This window comes from Asterias amurensis, chromosome 21 (genome assembly GCF_032118995.1).
Source record: "Asterias amurensis chromosome 21, ASM3211899v1".
NCBI classification, from domain to species: domain Eukaryota; kingdom Metazoa; phylum Echinodermata; class Asteroidea; order Forcipulatida; family Asteriidae; genus Asterias; species Asterias amurensis.
The window spans coordinates 14074878-14096062 of record NC_092668.1 but is presented as its reverse complement, the minus strand read 5'-3'; the positions used below and the strand labels follow the sequence as shown (position 1 = coordinate 14096062).

Sequence of the window (21185 nt, the reverse complement as noted above, 5' to 3'; positions counted from 1 at the left end):
ACAATCCAATAAAAACACAAGGCCTTTGATAAGTACACAAGTAGCCTTGTACTTCAAAATCAAATTTTGCCTGAAATGCAATAAGCACTCATCAAATTTTAACTAAAATGCAACAAGGCATAGCCTTGTATATAGGCCGTCTTATCAAGTTTTGCCTGAAAATGTTTACAGGCAAAATTTGAAGTAAACAGGTTGTTGCATTTTCAAGCAAAATGTTTAATAAGTAGGCCTCCTATTTCTGCTTAAATAAAGCAGTTTTATGAAATTGGGCCGAAACCCCATAAATGTTACACTGTTGCCATTCATTTTTTTAATATTTGATAAGCAACTTTTTTTTTCGTGCTTCATAGCTTTTAGTGAATTTGCAATTTCTGAGGCATTAGGGGTTGCCCCCTATTGGACAATAAGAGAAGGTTCACATTGTGAAACGTCTTAATTCAATTTGGTAGTTTAAATTTAGGCTTCAAATTATGCCAAACAAGAGTTTTGCATAAGTTATTCGGGACACTGCCATTAAATATTATCACAAAAGTCTGAATATAAGTTTGGACTGTCTTTGGTGTTGCGTCACACCACCCGTTTTAATTTATTTATTTATGGAGTGCGCCCTCTGTAGTTCAGTTGTGGTAAGGTAATGAAGGGGGGAAATTTGACATCCATTGATGTAAACTTCAGACAAAATGTCTCCTTCAAGCCCATCAATAGGATTCGTGTAAATGTGGCTGTTCGACAGAGACTGACCGCAGATACCAAGGTATGTTTTATAGGGTGATATATTGAGAATACGCCTTTCCTGATACGTTTATGTTTTATGTTTGCGTGTTTGGGCCTCAGACCGCACTGGATGGGTGAGTGCGTTACGTTTGAAGTCGCCACGGACGCCATTTTGAAACGCCCAAAACTGCACAATGTGCATACAATCCTGTCAGCCAACATTATTTAGCAAAATGCCTGCTTGTTCGGAAATAAAAACTGCTGAACTGATACTAATTGGGGAATTTTTTCCCTTCTCTTTACAGGTTTGTAAATATTTATTAACTTTTTTCTCTTCTTATTACAGGTTTGTAAATAGGCCTAACTTATTAATTTTTTCTCTTCTCTTTACAGGTTTAAACTTAAAGTAAATAACTTATTAATTTTTTCCCTTCTCTTTACAGGTTTGTAAATAACGTATTAATGTTGTCCCTTCTCTTTACAGGTTTGTAAATAACTTATTAATTTTGGCCTTTCTCTTTACAGGTTTGTAAATAACTTATTAATTTTTTCTCTTCTCTGTACAGGTTTGTAAACAACTTATTAATTTTGTCCCTTCTCTTTACAGGTTTGTAAATAACTTATTATTTTTTTCCCTTCTCTGTACAGGTTTGTAAACAATTTATTATTTTGTTTCCTTCTCTTTACAGGTTTGTAAATAACTTATTAATTGTTTCCCTTCTCTTTACAGGTTCTAAATAACTTGTTAATTTTTTTCCCTTCTCTGTACAGGTTTGTAAATAACTTATTAATTTTTTCCCTTCTCTTTACAGGTTTGTAAATAACTTATTAATTTTTCCCTTCTCTGTACAGGTTTTTTAAATAACTTATTAATGTTTTCCCTTCTCTTTACAGGTTTGTAAACAACTTATAAATTTGCGCATCATTCTCTAAGATATCAAAATTATCTTGAATATAACACCTGCCCCTATATCGGTGTTCTTTGTCGTGGTCTCTTGGTCTTGAACCTTGCCGTCTCAGGCGTACCAGGCTCAATTTCATAGAGTTGCTTAATTGCATTGGACGGTTCGAGTTGGTATATGAAAAGCGTCGAAACCGTTTGTCATGAAACGCATAATTATTGTTAGAAAGATGTTTTAAAAGTAGAATGATCCACACAAAGAAACTACGCTTCAATATTGGTTTTACTTTGCGAACTAACACTGTCGGCCATTTTATGAATTAAAAAAATGTGCAGGCTAGTCACAAAGTGTAACATGACATGGTTAGGTTGGCTGGTAAAGCTCTTTCTGGTATTAAGCATTTTGTGCTAAGCTACTTTTTGTGCTTAGAAGCAGCTCTATGAATCTGGGCCTATGGTATTGACAACAACACTGCCCATACAAGCATTTTGTAAGCTTCATTTAGTCTAGACTTCCAAGAAAAATCAGAGCACAGGAAACAGGGCCAAACTTCATGTGCATACCAGAATAATACACCAGCAAAAATACAATGTCATTGTACGTATAAATTGTTTATGCGACTATCCTGCTTTTATTTAATTTTTTGGCAGATTTAGTAATATTTTCTGCCTAACGAAAGCATTTCAATGAAATTGGGCCCAGGTAACCGCAGCCAAAGTTCCTTAAAGTTTACACTGTTGCTGCTCACCGGCCACGGCCGTGTCCGAAACAACGACTTCGGCTACAGCTACGTCTAGATCAGCGCGTCTACTAGTGTTGAAGAGTAGGCAGACGCGGGCGATCTAGCCGTAGCTGTAGCCGAAGTCGCCGTTTCGGACATGGCCGCAATCCGCCAACAGAGGACGCGATTCCTATTTTAATACCTAGTCAGATACCCTAAACAAAATTCAACGCTGAATTATCGGATGAAGTCCAGCTTGATATATCACGTGCGGCCCATTCAGAAACGCACGCGGGATTAGAATTTCTCAAAAACATGGACGGAGAGGAGTCATTTGCTTCTTCAAGAGAATTTTGCCCGCAATTTGGCTCCATTTTACCGTTTCCTGAAAAATGAACGGTAGTTATAAAATGCAAGACGTGCCCTCACAAAGTAAATGCAAAAAGTAAGTTTAGAATTAATGTATTTCTTGTGGAAACCGGAGCTTGTAAAGTTGTGTGCGATGGCCCCCTGGACTTGTGCGTTATTTATAAAATGGGTAGGCGGGGTCGGGACGTATCTAGGGGGAGGGGGAGGCTGATGATGCATGATCGCAACATACTTTGAATATGATATTAAATACATTAATGCAAATTCAGCTCAATGACTTTGACTCTGATGATGTAAATGATATGTGACTGATAATTTGTAGTTTACAAAAAAAGTTGAATATTTTGTTAGTATAAAAAAAAATATTTATAAATAAAATAGTAGACATAGTTTTCAATATTAATTTTGTAATTTACATTATAATCGGCTTACTAACTACTAGGCCTGTCTGTAAGATGAATGATTGCCTTTTATATCATCCTTTGTAATGATTGCATCCCGGTGGCTCATTCGCTGTTGTTTAGTCATGTTGTAATTTATTTAAAAAAATTAGGATAACTTTCCGCATGGCGCCACCACTTTTTCACTCATTTTTAGAAAAAGGGATATATCAATCAGGTAAATAAGTTCCTATATTATTTCATATCAAATGAAAAAGTGGTGGCGCCATACGGAAACTTTTCCAAAAATTATATACACAAAATAAATAAATAATCTTTTTTAATTGTGGTAAAAAAACCTAAAAGAAATACCCTTGGTACAACCACTTTTTAATTCGATATGAAATATTATAGTATCTAATTTACCTCAATGAGATATCCCTTTGTTTGTAAGAATAAATGAAAAAGTGATGGCGCCATACGGAAAGTTATCCCCATTGACTGTCTGACTTACTTTTTTTAAAAATGAATGTTTCAGATTTTTAAATCTTATGATGAGGCATGGTCTGTGCTGTGCAACCTGCCGGTGCCGGGCACTCATGATTTCAAAATCGACCAACACTAAATAACCTTCCTTTCATTCACAGTTTTTCAACATAATAATGTGTAAAGTTGTGTTTATTAATATTATCAGTGAATTTTTTTGTCTTTGTATCACTCAGTGGTGACCGCATATATCACTATCCTTAGCACAGACATCATATTTTTGAATGAATGAAAAGTCACTTTTTGTCTTCCTTCTCATTACAGCTGCATTACATGGTGTGGTCTATCATTCTTACCTGTGTCTCAACTCTTGCAAGAATGTTGAAGGTCGTTAAAAGGTTACAGCCAGAAAGACCTAGGACCACTGGTGAGTGAAACACTGGAGTTTTAGGCCAAGTTAAAAAAAGAAACATGTTTTTAGCGTCCCCGACCACTTCCTTTTTACATGCCGCCTCCTTTTTAACTTTTTATATATATTTTTTATGCACAGTAAAAAAAAATAATTACGCACATTTTTTTAAAAGGGTATTTTTAAACGTTCTCAGCTAAAACAATCTGAATGTCTTGACCAATACGTTTCATTTATGTATTGTGTGTTTGAGCAGTAGAAAAAACAATGGATATTTGACATTTTAAAAAGAATGGTGGCCATCTTGAAATAAAAAATAAAAAGCCCCTCCTCCTTCCCTTTTTTGAGAAACCCGGACGCTAAACATGTTTTTATTTTTACTCGGCCTTATCTTAGGAAATGTCCAAATTGTTTAGGTTTATATCTTGATGTTTACATACAAAAATGTTCGTACTTTATGTTGTTTATTTGTCTATACTACAACCACCAAAACATTTTGTTTGTATTTTTTTCTTTCAGAGGTTTCATTATTTATATTTAACTGTGAATTAATTTAAAAAAAGATGTACAAATAAAATCTGTGAAAAGGGTGCACCACCCACAGCGAAACCTCTGGCAATTTCTAAAATAGGTTTATGAAAAACATGCACAATAGATGAAATTTATTCGGTGATTTATTTCATATGGTTTTTTTTGAAGAATATAACCCCCAAAATATTTAGGTTTACCGTTTTATTTTATTTCAGGAAAGAAACAAAAACAAATCAGTGAAAGTGTTTGCTGCCTGTAGGGGAACCTCTGGTCAATATTATCAATTTGTTTGAAAGATAAATGCACAATTTTGGTTTGAATAAAAGGTGGTTTATCATTTCGTAAATTTTGAAAAAAAAGCAACCCCAAATTTCTTTGTTTGTACTTGTTATTTTATTTCAGAGGTTTTATCCCTCTCAAAAATCAGTGATAAAGGTTTGCCAACCGTAGGGGAAAGCTCTGGCCAATGTTTTAACTGTGTTTAATTGAAAAATGTACCAGCACTTCATTTTAACTGGCGATTTCTTTTATAATTTGGTAATTTTTGAAAATTATCCTCCCCTCCCCAAATATTTGACTAGAAATAGTTTTGTTTTATTTCAGAGGTTTTATATTTAACACTGAAGAGCAAACTTCAGTGATATGGGTTCGCCATCCATAGGGAAACCTCTGGCCAATTTTTAAACTGTTAGTTGGAAATTTTGCCACTTAATATTTATTAGGTGATTTATCATTTGGTAAGTTTTGAAAAACAAGCCCCCAAATATTTGGTTTTGTATTTTTAACTCTGAACACAGAAGAGCAAAAATTCAGTGACAAAGGGTTCGCCACCCGTGAGGAAACCCCTGGCCAATTTTTTAACTGTGTTTGATTGAAAATTGCGCCACTTCAAGTTAAAAATTGACATTTGGTAAATTTTGAAAAATAACGTAAGCCCCCCAAATATTTTGATATACGAATAGGTTCGTTTCATTTCAGAGGTTTTATATTTTATGATTTTTGACTGTGTTTATTCATTGAAAATTGCGCCACTTCATATAAGGTAATTTATAAGTTTTGAAAAACAAGCCCCCAAATATTTGGTTTAATATTTTTAACTCTGAAAACAGAAGAGCAAAAATTCAGTGACAAAGGGTTCGCCACCCGTAAGGAAACCCCTGGCCGATTTTTTTTTTACATGTATGGGGAAAAAAGCAAACGTAATTTGTTGTATCGAAATCTTTACCTCGGATGGATTCATCGATACTGTGACGGGGTTTGCTTCTCTCTGTTTTCTCAGCAAGTAGAACCAATTAACCTTTTTTGCTGAAACTTTCAACGTGTTCATCTTTCTAACTCTTTGTGAAATCGACCCCAGGATGGTTAAGTGCAAAGGTTAATTTTTTATGTAAAAGTAATTTTATATTTATTTATTTTTGGATTTACAGGCATCAAAAGATTGAGTACTTCTGAAGGGAATCAACATCTTCGGATCTGTCTATACTGAAAGGAACTCAAGGCAAGAGCTCACTGGAACAAGGAGATGAAATCAACACAGACGATGAGGACGACAATGACGACCAGATGCCAGAGAGATGTCTTACTGATGAGGAGGCTGATTTTTGACTGTGTTTGTTCATTGAAAATTGCGCCACTTCATATAAGGTAATTTATAAGTTTTGAAAAACAAGCTCCCAAATATTTGGTGTAATATTTTTAACTCTGAAAACAGAAGAGCAAAAATTCAGTGACAAAGGGTTCGCCACCCGTAAGGAAACCCCTGGCCGATTCTTTTTTACATGTTTGGGAAAAAAAAGCAAGCGTAATTTGTAGTATCAAAATCTTTACCTCGGATGGATTCATCGCTACTGTGACGGGGTTTGCTTCTTTCTGTTTTCTCAGCAAGTAGAACCAATTAACCTTTTTTGCTTAAACTTTCAACGTGTTCATCTTTCTAACTCTTTGTGAAATCGACCCCAGGATGGTTAAGTGCAAAGGTTAATTTTTTATGTAAAAGTAATTTTATATTTATTTATTTTTGGATTTACAGGCATCAAGAGATTGAGTACTCCTGAAGAGAATCAACATCTTCGGATCAGTCTACACTGAGAGGAACTCAAGGCAAGAGCTCACTGGAACAAGGAGATGAAATCAACACAGACGATGAGGACAACGACGACAACGACGAGATGTCTTACTGATGAGGAGGCTGATTTTTGACTGTGTTCATTCATTGAAAATTGCGCCACTTCATATAAGGTAATTTATAAGTTTTGAAAAACAAGCGCCCACTAATATTTGGTTTAATATTTTTAACTCTGAAAACAGAAGAACAAAAATTCAGTGACAAAGGGTTCGCCACCCGTAAGGAAACCCCTGGCCGATTTTTTTTTTACATGTTTGGGGAAAAAAGCAAACGTAATTTGTTGTATCGAAATCTTTACCTCGGATGGATTCATCGATACTGTGACGGGGTTTGCTTCTCTCTGTTTTCTCAGCAAGTAGAACCAATTAACCTTTTTTGCTGAAACTTTCAACGTGTTCATCTTTCTAACTCTTTGTGAAATCGACCCCAGGATGGTTAAGTGCAAAGGTTAATTTTTTATGTAAAAGTAATTTTATATTTATTTATTTTTGGATTTACAGGCATCAAAAGATTGAGTACTTCTGAAGGGAATCAACATCTTCGGATCTGTCTATACTGAAAGGAACTCAAGGCAAGAGCTCACTGGAACAAGGAGATGAAATCAACACAGACGATGAGGACGACAATGACGACCAGATGCCAGAGAGATGTCTTACTGATGAGGAGGCTGATTTTTGACTGTGTTTGTTCATTGAAAATTGCGCCACTTCATATAAGGTAATTTATAAGTTTTGAAAAACAAGCTCCCAAATATTTGGTGTAATATTTTTAACTCTGAAAACAGAAGAGCAAAAATTCAGTGACAAAGGGTTCGCCACCCGTAAGGAAACCCCTGGCCGATTCTTTTTTACATGTTTGGGAAAAAAAAGCAAGCGTAATTTGTAGTATCAAAATCTTTACCTCGGATGGATTCATCGCTACTGTGACGGGGTTTGCTTCTTTCTGTTTTCTCAGCAAGTAGAACCAATTAACCTTTTTTGCTTAAACTTTCAACGTGTTCATCTTTCTAACTCTTTGTGAAATCGACCCCAGGATGGTTAAGTGCAAAGGTTAATTTTTTATGTAAAAGTAATTTTATATTTATTTATTTTTGGATTTACAGGCATCAAGAGATTGAGTACTCCTGAAGAGAATCAACATCTTCGGATCAGTCTACACTGAGAGGAACTCAAGGCAAGAGCTCACTGGAACAAGGAGATGAAATCAACACAGACGATGAGGACAACGACGACAACGACGAGATGTCTTACTGATGAGGAGGCTGATTTTTGACTGTGTTCATTCATTGAAAATTGCGCCACTTCATATAAGGTAATTTATAAGTTTTGAAAAACAAGCGCCCACTAATATTTGGTTTAATATTTTTAACTCTGAAAACAGAAGAACAAAAATTCAGTGACAAAGGGTTCGCCACCCGTAAGGAAACCCCTGGCCGATTTCTTTTTACATGTTTGGGGAAAAAAGCAAACGTAATTTGTTGTATCGAAATCTTTACCTCGGATGGATTCATCGATACTGTGACGGGGTTTGCTTCTCTCTGTTTTCTCAGCAAGTAGAACCATGTAACCTTTTTTGCTGAAACTTTCAACGTGTTCATCTTTCTAACTCTTTGTGAAATCGACCCCAGGATGGTTAAGTGCAAAGGTAAATTTTTTATGTAAAAGTAATTTTATATTTATTTATTTTTGGATTTACAGGCATCAAAAGATTGAGTACTTCTGAAGGGAATCAACATCTTCGGATCTGTCTATACTGAAAGGAACTCAAGGCAAGAGCTCACTGGAACAAGGAGATGAAATCAACACAGACGATGAGGACGACAATGACGACCAGATGCCAGAGAGATGTCTTACTGATGAGGAGGCTGATTTTTGACTGTGTTTATTCATTGAAAATTGCGCCACTTCATATAAGGTAATTTATAAGTTTTGAAAAACAAGCTCCCAAATATTTGGTGTAATATTTTTAACTCTGAAAACAGAAGAGCAAAAATTCAGTGACAAAGGGTTCGCCACCCGTAAGGAAACCCCTGGCCGATTTTTTTTTACATGTTTGGGAAAAAAAAGCAAACGTAATTTGTAGTATCAAAATCTTTACCTCGGATGGATTCATCGCTACTGTGACGGGGTTTGCTTCTTTCTGTTTTCTCAGCAAGTAGAACCAATTAACCTTTTTTGCTGAAACTTTCAACGTGTTCATCTTTCTAACTCTTTGTGAAATCGACCCCAGGATGGTTAAGTGCAAAGGTTCATTTTTTATGTAAAAGTAATTTTATATTTATTTATTTTTGGATTTACAGGCATCAAGAGATTGAGTACTCCTGAAGAGAATCAACATCTTCGGATCAGTCTACACTGAGAGGAACTCAAGGCAAGAGCTCACTGGAACAAGATGAAATCAACACAGACGATGAGGACGACGACAACAACGACTACCAGATGCCAGAGAGATGTCTTACTGATGAGGAGGCTGATTTTTGACAGTGTTTATTCATTGAAAATTGCGCCACTTCATATAAGGTAATTTATAAGTTTTGAAAAAACAAGCCCCCAAATATTTGGTTTAATATTTTTAACTCTGAAAACAGAAGAGCAAAAATTCAGTGACAAAGGGTTCGCCACCCGTAAGGAAACCCCTGGCCGATTTGTTTTTACATATTTGGGAAAAAAAGCAAACGTAATTTGTAGTATCAAAATCTTTACCTCGGATGGATTCATCGCTACTGTGACGGGGTTTGCTTCTTTCTGTTTTCTCAGCAAGTAGAACCAATTAACCTTTTTTGCTGAAACTTTCAACGTGTTCATCTTTCTAACTCTTTGTGAAATCGACCCCAGGATGGTTAAGTGCAAAGGTTAATTTTTTATGTAAAAGTAATTTTATATTTATTTATTTTTGGATTTACAGGCATCAAGAGATTGAGTACTCCTGAAGAGAATCAACATCTTCGGATCAGTCTACACTGAGAGGAACTCAAGGCAAGAGCTCACTGGAACAAGGAGATGAAATCAACACAGACGATGAGGACGACAATGACGACCAGATGCCAGAGAGATGTCTTACTGATGAGGAGGCTGATTTTTGACTGTGTTTATTCATTGAAAATTGCGCCACTTCATATAAGGTAATTTATAAGTTTTGAAAACAAGCCCCCAAATATTTGGTTTAATATTTTTAACTCTGAAAACAGAAGAGCAAAAATTCAGTGACAAAGGGTTCGCCACCCGTAAGGAAACCCCTGGCCAATTTTTTTTTACATGTTTGGGGAAAAAAGCAAACGTAATTTGTATCAAAATCTTTACCTCGGATGGATTCATCGCTACTGTGACGGGGTTTGCTTCTTTCTGTTTTCTCAGCAAGTAGAACCAATTAACCTTTTTTGCTGAAACTTTCAACGTGTTCATCTTTCTAACTCTTTGTGAAAGCGACCCCAGGATGGTTAAGTGCAAAGGTTCATTTTTTATGTAAAAGTAATTTTATATTTATTTATTTTTGGATTTACAGGCATCAAGAGATTGAGTACTCCTGAAGAGAATCAACATCTTCGGATCAGTCTAAACTGAGAGGAACTCAAGGCAAGAGCTCACTGGAACAAGATGAAATCAACACAGAAGATGAGGACGACGACAACAACGACTACCAGATGCCAGAGAGATGTCTTACTGATGAGGAGGCTGATTTTTGACTGTGTTTATTCATTGAAAATTGCGCCACTTCATATAAGGTAATTTATAAGTTTTGAAAAACAAGCCCCCAAATATTTGGTTTAATATTTTTAACTCTGAAAACAGAAGAGCAAAAATTCAGTGACAAAGGGTTCGCCACCCGTAAGGAAACCCCTGGCCAATTTTTTTTTTACATGTTTGGGAAAAAAAGCAAACGTAATTTGTAGTATCAAAATCTTTACCTCGGATGGATTCATCGCTACTGTGACGGGGTTTGCTTCTTTCTGTTTTCTCAGCAAGTAGAACCAATTAACCTTTTTTGCTGAAAATTTCAACGTGTTCATCTTTCTAACTCTTTGTGAAAGCGACCCCAGGATGGTTAAGTGCAAAGGTTCATTTTTTATGTAAAAGTAATTTTATATTTATTTATTTTTGGATTTACAGGCATCAAGAGATTGAGTACTCCTGAAGAGAATCAACATCTTCGGATCAGTCTAAACTGAGAGGAACTCAAGGCAAGAGCTCACTGGAACAAGATGAAATCAACACAGACGATGAGGACGACGACAACAACGACTACCAGATGCCAGAGAGATGTCTTACTGATGAGGAGGCTGATTTTTGACAGTGTTTATTCATTGAAAATTGCGCCACTTCATATAAGGTAATTTATAAGTTTTGAAAAACAAGCCCCCAAATATTTGGTTTAATATTTTTAACTCTGAAAACAGAAGAGCAAAAATTCAGTGACAAAGGGTTCGCCACCCGTAAGGAAACCCCTGGCCGATTTGTTTTTACATATTTGGGGAAAAAAAGCAAACGTAATTTGTAGTATCAAAATCTTTACCTCGGATGGATTCATCGCTACTGTGACGGGGTTTGCTTCTTTCTGTTTTCTCAGCAAGTAGAACCAATTAACCTTTTTTGCTGAAACTTGTAACGTGTTCATCTTTCTAACTCTTTGTGAAATCGACCCCAGGATGGTTAAGTCCAAAGGTTAATTTTTTTATGTAAAAGTAATTTTTTTATTATTTTTCTTTTTTTTGGATTTACAGGCATCAAGAGATTGAGTACGCCTAAACAGAATCAACATCTTTGGATCAGTCTACACTGAGAGGACTTCAAGGCAAGAGCTCACTGGAACAAGGAGATGAAATCACCACCGACGACGACGACCACCTGATGCCAGAGAGATGCCATCCCAGTATGGGTACTTAAATAAGATAAGGATCCTTTATCACTGACAGTGTCATCAAGATTGTCTCTAGAAACAAAATGACATCAAAATTTAGTCTGGTTTCTTTTTTCAAACTTTGAGAGTTTCGAGCGGGTCTCGATCGGTACAAGGGAACCAGACAAAATGGCCGAACTGTGGTAAAGGTGTTTTTCAACTGTCAGTGTTGCTTACATTAGTTTGTGTTATATAACACCCAAGCAGATCCTTGCCATTTGATTGGAGGAGTGTCCGCCGTGTGTTGGCAAATAAAATTACTATTGCATGCTAAAGTCACTCAGTGTGCATTTTTGTTCCATCCGAAAGGTACTATTGTACGTGTCTTTGGTAACGCAGCAGTGTTACTCCAAGGCACATTACTAGCGATTGGCTTCTGCGTATCCCAGAACGCACATTGTCAAACAGACCGACCCAAAAGAAACGGGTGTAATTTCACAATTAGAAATTGTAGGCCTACGCTTTGTTTGTTAAGAAAATTGTTCCTCCAATCAAAATGACTAAGATCTACTTGAATGTTATATAAAACAAAAATTGAATGTTTTTCATTCGTGCAAGGGTGCAAATATGTTCATTCATTAAAACATGGAATGTTCCATTCAACTTGGCTCCTCTTCGTTGAATAGAACATTCCATCTTTCAACTCATGAACGTATTCGCACCATTGCACTCATAAACATTCATTATTTGTATAAAACGAGTATCTAAAACTTAGTTTCGAAAAAGAGTATCTAAAATTTCATTTTTTACCTTTATGAATTGTTGTTATTGATTGGTCCTCCCCTTACCCCTGGGGTGGGTTGATTGATTGATTTTAAGAGCGAACGAGGCATAATATTTCTGTATTTTAAAACCTTTCTTTGTAACGAGTTATGAGGAGAGGTTGATAGTATAAAACATTTTGAGAAACAGCTCTCTCTGGAGTGACTTAGTTTTCGAGAAAGAAGTAATTTTCCACGAATTTGATTTTGAGACCTCAGATTTAGAATTTGAGGCCTCAAAATAAAGCATCTGGGAGCACACTACTTTGTGTGACCATGGTGTGACAAGGATTTTGACGATCGATTAAGCTCAAATTTTCACAGGTTTGTTATTTTATGCATATGTTGAGAAACGTCAACTGTGAAGACAAGTCTTTGACAGATACCAATAGTGTCCAATGTCTTTAATACATTTTATCGAGACATTCCCACGAAACGAGTTCACAATACTTCGTAAAAAATGCATTAATTTTTTATATACAACGTTTGACTTTACTTTCCAAAATGCGGAATTTTAACTTTAGTCTTTTTTTCCAAAACTCTCTTGGCAATTTTTTTTTTCCCTACTACTTTTAAAACTTTGCTCGCTTTAAAAACTCTTCTTTGCTAGATTTTCCCAAGTTGGGAAAATTAGGAAAACACAAATTTCTGTAAAATTTGCTTGTGACTCAAATTGTGTGAATGCCTCTGGTTCTATATTGATACTTTGATGATTGTGAAGCCAAGTACAACATGCACACAAGAACTAATGCAAGCGGAACACATCCTAAAGTTGTGTTCTTGGGATCAATCTTCATGACATACAAGTAGGTCATCATTTTAACTAAATTTATTCCTTTTTGGTACGACGTGTTTGGATAAGTGTGATGCACACCTGTCCAAACTCAAAATGAAATACGAGTACATCATCAAGTTAACCAAATTTATCATTTTAGGTATGATGTGTTTGGATAAGTGTGATGCACACCTGTCCAAACTAAAAAAAAAATTGATTAAAAAGTACAATATTTTTTACATAACAGTCACAAACTTCATTTGAACATGTTTTTTTTTCTCCTTTACATTGCTGTGACAGTAATAATAAACAGTTCTAAATTTTATTAATTTTTTTTTGCATCAGCTGATACAAAAAAATACAGAAACATTAACTTTTATTTCAACTCAAGGATAGTAAATGTTGTACTTGGCTGTTTTTATAATTTGAAAAATTATGTTGTAAAATAATTGGTTACCATTCATTAAATGCTGTAGAAAGCACCACTGAACTGTAGAAGCAGCAGAGTTGTGCAAACGTGTGTGCCGGTCGGTGTGGCCAACTACTATCTGGAAAGTGTGACGACCTAATGATCCAAGAGTTAATGGTTGGGTAAGCATTTTATTAAGTGAAATCTTGTTAATGTGGCGCTGGTAGTCTGTCTTACCGGTGTCCTACCTTACATGATTGACAAACTATTTAAACTTTCTCGATCTCCGACAAAAAAACGAAACCTAAGAAAGAAAGGATTTGGTTGCCTGTTGAAGTCTTTGGGGGCCTGTATCAAAAGTGTCAAGGACTGAGGACCATTGCACTTTTTTGCACATTTTTTACCTGATCATTTTGTTATCCTAAGTTGGTACCCGTCTCTCTATACTGTTCCTGTGTAAACGGGTCTACTTTTTGAGCAACTTCTCTACACTGGACATCCTCTTCTGATCTGAGGGAGCCTCTGAACTTGATGGATGACGGAGACTTCTACCCAGATGTTGGTGCGAGGGTCGGAGAAACGAGATTCTGAACATGGCTATTCACATTTCTATCAGGTACTCAGGCTTTTACATTGGTTTCACTTGTGTTAAGAAGTTTTTACTGTATCAAAAGGAGATATCAAAGATGACATTGGGATTGTGTAGGAAGTTAACAGGGCTCTTTATTGTAGAAGAAGCATGGTCGCTTAGAAAGATGCTGTTGTGCATTAGGTAATTGTGACCGGTTTAATTCTTAGCCACAGTAGGTTGTATGTACACTCCTTCGTAAGCTAGAGTAGTTGACAATATTCAGTCTATGACGTTAACTATTGGTCTATTTCAGTGACCAAGTAACTAGGTTGGTCATTGTAGGTTTTGAGTGGTCAGCTTTATGACAGATTCTACAGTAGGTATATTAACGACAATCAGTGATCAATGATTTACAAATATGATGTTGATCAATAGACATTGCTTTTTTAACAAATATTGCCACTGTGGTGTGCATGATTTGTATACATTTTTCATAAACGTTGTAATTTAACTGCAGTAGGTGTTTTCAATCCTTCATGGTATTAATTATTTGTAATTGTGAACAGTTTTTACAACTGATTAACCTTTTTCCAGCTGAACATGGTGACGACACTCGGGCGGTTTACAAAAACTCACAAAATTTGTTTAGCCGCAATGTTGGAATCTTGTTTCTCTTATCAGCACATCATCATCTGGGTTGAAGTTTGAGTTATTTAGGCTGTTAAAGTGACAAAGACACTTGGTCGTTAATATTTTGACAGGTTCTGAAAAGAGTAGGCAAGTTTAAGATAAACCTGTAGAACTGTTGGGAACAAATGCTACCTGTGTTTGTTTTTGTTAAGATCTCTTTGAAACAAAACAAATTTGTGCGATGTCCATCAATTTTTTTAATTTTTTTTATGGTAAACATGAGAATGTCTCAACATGTACAACAGCGCAGTGTACAATGGATCAAACTAGGTGTTTATTAGCGTATTAATGTAGACTTATTCAGTTAAATAACCTCAGAACTAACAGTAATTTGTCACATGGCTAGGTAGATATAGGAAGCATACACACAAGTCCAGTATTAGTGTAGAATTATTAAATAAATGACTAAATTAGTTAGCTTGATTTTGTTATGAATATTATGCCAAAAAGACACAGCAGGAATAGGTATTCTAAATAGACCTCACTTTGTTACTTTAGTCATGCACTGTTTGCAGAATCACAGGTGTCTTTCTAGATGGAAAATACACCAAGTTTTCAGCGATTTTATCGTCACTTAATAATAAAACCTTAATTTTCCATCATCTACGTCAGACTCAGTTTTATGCAAAAACATTGTACTTTTTAATTGGTACGAAATCATTAGTATGCAGTGGTTGGTTTGCATATGTACATGTAGTTAATCAGTAGGAGTAGTTGTTGATCCTAGATGTTCAATACTTTATTGGGACTTCATCAGCAATTTGTAGTTCCGTAGGATTTGAAACTTTGTTGTACATAGGATCTTATCGTCACTGATAAAACCTAAATTTTCTGACATCGACGTCGGACTCATTTTTATGCAAAAACATTGTAATTTAAAATTGGTGCGAAAACATTAGCATGCATTTGTTGGTTTTGTAGGTTTACATGAAGTTAATCAGTAGGAGTAGTTGTTGATCCTAGATGTTCAATACTTTATTGGGACTTCATTAACAATTTGTAGTTCCGTAGGATTTGAAACTTTGTTGTACTTAGGAGTTTAGATTTTGTTTAGAGATAGATTAGGTTGTTTTTTGTTAGTTTTTTTTTCTCAGTCTAGTTATCCTCCATAAACCCAATGTCATCTACAATATCTCCTGTAACGATACTCAATGCAATGAAGATGCAAATTTGATGTTTGTGTACAACCTCACTTTTGACTTTGAAATTTGACTTTGTTTGAACGTGTAATCACACACACTGTTAAAATGTTGTGATGTTTTAACAAATCCAAAACTTATGATTGATTTGAAACAAAATTTATGAAGAAGTGTAGTACTTCTAATGCAAGTGAAACCAATACATTCCTGAGTATGCTGTTAATATTGAAAAGAAAATGCGTATTCGAGTTCTGTTTTTTTGTGCTTGTCACAAAAATTCACAAAATTGTTCAAGTTTAGCCGCCATGTTGGAATCTTGTTTCTCTGATCAGCGCATCATCATCTGGGTTGAAGTCTTCGTTATTCTGATGGTACAGGACTCAATCGGTGACGGAGTGGAAGCATCCTTTTACACTTCAACCAAAATTCGAACTTGAAACTTTACTCCAAGAACTTAGCGACGTGTTTGCCCGAACAGGGGGAGACGTCCGATGGTACACTTGATTCAGATTCATCAAACATTTTAACGGGCAACAGAATCCTTTCCGACTTTTGTTTTGGACTTTGGAAAAAAAATCTTAAGTTTGTTTTTGGCTTCGGACTTTTAAAAAACAATCTTTTTAGTTTGTCAATCATGTAAGGCAGGACATTGGTAAAACAGACTATCAATGAAACATTAACTTGATTTAACTTAATAAAATGCTTTCCTTCCATTAATACTTAGATCATTTAGTCGCTTCACTTTCTAGATAGTAGTTGGCCACACCGACCGGCACACACGTTTGCGCAACTCTGCTGCTTCTACAGTTCAGTGGTGCTTAAAAAAATCAAAAAAATCCCTTAAAAAACGCCTTTTTTATATAGACTAAGTCAGCCAAAAAAAATTCTCGTGCCGTTGTACGGTTCGAAATTAACTGCGTAAAAAGTTTGGCCCTACCCCCCCTATTATTAAAATCATGATCAACCAAGTGCACCCCCTATAGGGGTGCAGAAGAGACTGTATCCCAAAGTAATGTACACCAACATGTAATCACATAGAAATTTGCATAAGACACTTAATACAAGGCGTCAAATTCAAATTACCATAAGATTATATTGCTAGGTACATCAAAATGGAATGCAGCCCCTTATCAAAGGTATCGTCTTATAGCTTGTTGTGACTTTAAATAACAATAAAATGGAGTTCCATTGTGGACTTAGTCATTTTTTGACCAAAAAAACTAGCCATTGTTTGTACTTAGTAATTTTTTGAGCAGAAACTCATAGTCAATGTTTGTACTTAGTCTTTTTTTGGACTTAGTCATTTTTTGACAAAAACACTTAGTAATTATTGACTTTCTGTGTCCTTTTGTGGACTTAGTCATTTTTTGACAAAAAAAAATAGCCATTGTTTGTACTTAGTAATTTTTTGAGCAGAAACTCATAGTCAATGTTTGTACTTAGTCTTTTTTTGGACTTAGTCATTTTTTGACAAAAACACTTAGTAATTATTGACTCTCTGTGTCCCTTTGTGGAATTGGCAAAAACTTCAAAAACTTTCCAAGATTGAGATTATAAAGTCACGGAACAAGCTATAAGATGCGGCCTTTACAGAAGATACAACATTGGTAGTTACGCTATTGTAAATTTTGGTAAGCATGCAAGTAAACATTCATAATAAAGAAATTTGTTTTGAAACGCTGCAAGTTTTAGATAATGGTTTTTGTTTCAAATTTGTGCACTCAATATGCAGTACATGAATACCAATGTTGTACCTTCTTTATAAGTAAGAAATGCAACCTGTAAACCATAAAGGAGTCAAATTTAATTAGATTTGTTTGAAATAAACAAATAAAACGCTTTGATTCTTGGAATATTCTGAAAAAGCACAAACAATTATTTTACAAGTTTGTGGAAACCAAATAATTTATGTTTTCATGAGGCCAGGTTTTTTTTTAGCCATGTGAACTCCTTTTGGAAAAAACAGGTTACATTTCTTCCTTGGTTGATCATTTATATTTCTTAGCTATGGTTGTCATTTGCCAGCTGATGTTTTTTCTAGGATAAATTCTTAACTGGTTTGGGGGGTTTAAGTTGAATTTTGAAACTATACACATTTCAATACGTTTAATGAAGACTAGTATGACTTGAAAGCTGTATTTGTTTTTACAAATACAATTTTTGAATTGTGGCACTTGACAAGTGCATTAATAAAAAAGACATTTTGAAATAACTTCAATGAGGTTTAAGTTATTTTACATCAACTGGCACATTTCTAACCATCAATTTAAGCAACTATCAAAATGAATAGTAAGGAAGCAACATGAGTGCAAAAGCACCCCCAAAACAAAAATTGTTTTAATTAAAACATTCCGGAAACATAACATACATCTTAGTCATAATCAAGCTCTTGAGGTAGGGGTGGGTGGGGGTTAATGTCTAACAGTGTGGATGCACTAACTGCTATTTTTGTTTTCTTTCTTTGTTCAAATAAAGTCTTGAAAATTCAAATAAACAATCTAGTCTGGTTTGCTTATTAGTTTCTGATTAATCTTAATATTTGGACAATTATTGGTTCTATGAACGGCTTTGGTGATCCCCTATTCCCCTTCTGGGTGTTGATGAACTAATTAAAAGTAACTTTTAGAAAATAATAAAGATTGGGGATACTTTTGGTAATTCTCAAACACCTGTCTCATCACTTTGTGTGCCTCAATAAATGCATAAATAACAAACCAGTGAAAGTTGAAAACAAAACATGAAAGGAAATCTACATTCCATGCATAAAATTGTGTGCTTTCCGATGCATGACAAAGGCTTCATGCCTGAAGCCTTTCTCAGATTAAATTTTTTGAAAAAATTACCACTCTCCCTAAAACTACATTTTACTTTAAAGGGTGTTTTTCCAACAACATTGTTTTAACATCAACATGGCCAGTGCTCTATCGTTGTCATGGTAATTAATTTTTTGAGTAACTACAAAGTACACCTATTTAATAGGATGCATTAAAAATTATAAAGCTAATTTTTTTCTCAACATCCTGGGGGTGGGGGGGGTGGGGGGGGCGGTTAGAGTTACATATTATTCATGAACAGTAATTCCATGTTTGCAAGTACAGAAATACAGTGTAATCGTTCCTTTTGGTGAACTAGAATCAGTTGCAAAACTCCAAAAATGCTCATTCACAATATTAGGTAATGACCTCAAGGGTAGTTTAGTATCGAATTGATGATGCTTAGCCTGTAATACAGGAACTATGTTTGGCTCTTGAGGGAAAAGTATGAACATTTCATCGAGAAGAAGGGCTCACCTAAATGAAAGTTTTTACAAGAAATTTAACGGATTCTTCGGCGGCCCCACAAAAAAAGAGAAGTCATAAATAATGTAGGTCTTAGGAGAAATAAAAAAAGTACGAGAGAAGGTTGGGCAAATGTGTTGGTATAAATTATGTTACCCCTATAGCTAGTAATAGAAATATACATTTTGGTTGCCTTACAGAACGGTTGAGGCTCGTACCTCAGTGACTGCTGTTGTGGCTGGAAAGACTGCTGAGATGTAGGGAGAGGCATCATACACTCTGATGAAAGGGAAACATTCAGACTCCACGTACTCTGAAAAAGAACAAAATTATATTTAGAGTATGGATGTAAATTAGTGTTCATACATAATGAGGGGATATAGAAAGTATAAGGCATTGGGAAATTTTACTTCAGGGGGCCTTTAAATTGTCTCAACATAAACATGACACATACAGTACCTCATGTTGTCAAATCTAATTCCCAACACACAAGAGAACAATTCAAAGAAAAATATGTGCGCTCTGTGAATTTACTCTAAACACTTGCATTGAACTTTGAAGGAATTGGAGAAACAAAAAACGTGTAGTGCAAAGAGTTAGAATTCATCAGCAAAACCGATGTGAGTCAATGTTTCAACAAAAATATCCGTCCCTAACCATATTTTCCTCACTTGTATTGAGCGAGAATTCAGTGGTTTAGTCAATTTTAACACAATCTATGTTTCTTCGATTTGTCTTGGGTTATATTATGACATTTAGCTGACAATAGTTTGACTGTATTGCCCGAGACAATCTTGTTTTATAACCCCCTCAAATTTCCTCTTTTGCATCAACACATGAATCACTTACCTGATTAAGAAGATTCTATGAACATCCGTGCGGTTATCATCGGGTAAGTTGTTAAATTTTGATGTGTAAAATGTTACAGAAAATCTGCTTTTCCTCCACACACACGCCTTTGAACACACGATGCCCGCGCTCAGAAACAAAATGGCCGCGAGGAGTTAAGGGGTGCATCAACCTCGTTCCCAGGGGTGATTGATATCGCCATCTTTTCCCAGCATGCCTTGCTCGATGTGCATGCGCGTGACCGTAGTACGAACGGTATCCTTTTATTGGCCGAAATTTGAAAGAATCATAGGGGTGAGGCCAGCACTTTTATCAATTGCCTATTTTTTTTGTTAAGGTGCGATGTTGTGCTCTTCATGATGCAGTAGGCTTTTTTGAAGCCTTTTTTTATTGAATAGAAGCCAATAATAATATTTCAAGCAATAATTTAAGAAGTTGTTATTTTGTTTTTTACTGGAAAGAATTGGGGCGAAGCTTGAAAAATATCAGGGGTAAAGTCCAGCATTTTTATCAAATATAGCCTCATGATTTTTTTCTAACGAAAAGTTCACAAGGCAATTTTTTTCGAGCGAAAAGTTCAAAAGCCTTAATTTTTGTCGAGCGAAAAAATCACAAGGCTATAGCCGTGTGATTTTTTTCGAGCGAAAAGTTCACAAGGCTATAGCAGTGTGATTTTTTTCAGGGGGGGGGGGCCATTCACAAGGCTACATCCTTGTGATTTTTTGTTGAGCGAAAAGTTCATAAGGCTTGTAGACTTTTTCCAGCAAAATGTGACAAGTTCAGCCTTGTAGATTTTAGGCTAGATTTTGACTAGTTTCATAAGGCTATATATAGCCTTGTAGGTTTTAGGCCAACGTTTTGACTAGTTTCATAAGGCTAGATTTTGACTAGTTTCACAAGGCTATTATAGCCTTGTAGATTTTAGGCAAAATTTTGACTTGTTTCATAAGACTATAGATTTTAACTAGTTTCAAAAGGCTACATTTTAGGCCAAATTTTGTCTAGTTTTTAATGAAATTTTATTTATTTTTAATTAAAAAAAAAAATTGAAAATTAGTGGACTTCGATCTTATTGCTTAATTAATAGCGCGACCCTCATGCCTGAGATTATTGAAAATCCTTTAAAAAAGCACTGTTGTTTAAAAAAAAAAATTATGTTTGATCATAGTTGTTATGTTATTTC

At 35.3% G+C, this 21185-nt stretch overlaps 1 long non-coding RNA gene across 3 annotated transcripts; it reads left to right on the top strand.

Annotated features, from left to right (window-relative positions):
- The first annotated feature begins 636 nt into the window (after positions 1 to 636).
- On the top strand, positions 637 to 18372 carry LOC139953131 (uncharacterized). 3 transcript variants are annotated; one of them, XR_011787945.1, is made up of 12 exons: positions 637 to 754; positions 3897 to 3999; positions 5940 to 6156; positions 6542 to 6750; positions 7138 to 7354; positions 7740 to 7948; positions 8335 to 8551; positions 8937 to 9156; positions 9542 to 9758; positions 10139 to 10358; positions 10744 to 10963; positions 11355 to 18372. It is a non-coding gene; the product is annotated as an uncharacterized lncRNA (long non-coding RNA). The 3 variants fall into 3 exon arrangements; XR_011787944.1 differs by lacking the exon at positions 637 to 754 and adding an exon at positions 2652 to 2782; XR_011787946.1 differs by lacking the exons at positions 637 to 754; positions 10744 to 10963 and adding an exon at positions 2652 to 2782.
- The last annotated feature ends 2813 nt before the right edge of the window (positions 18373 to 21185 follow it).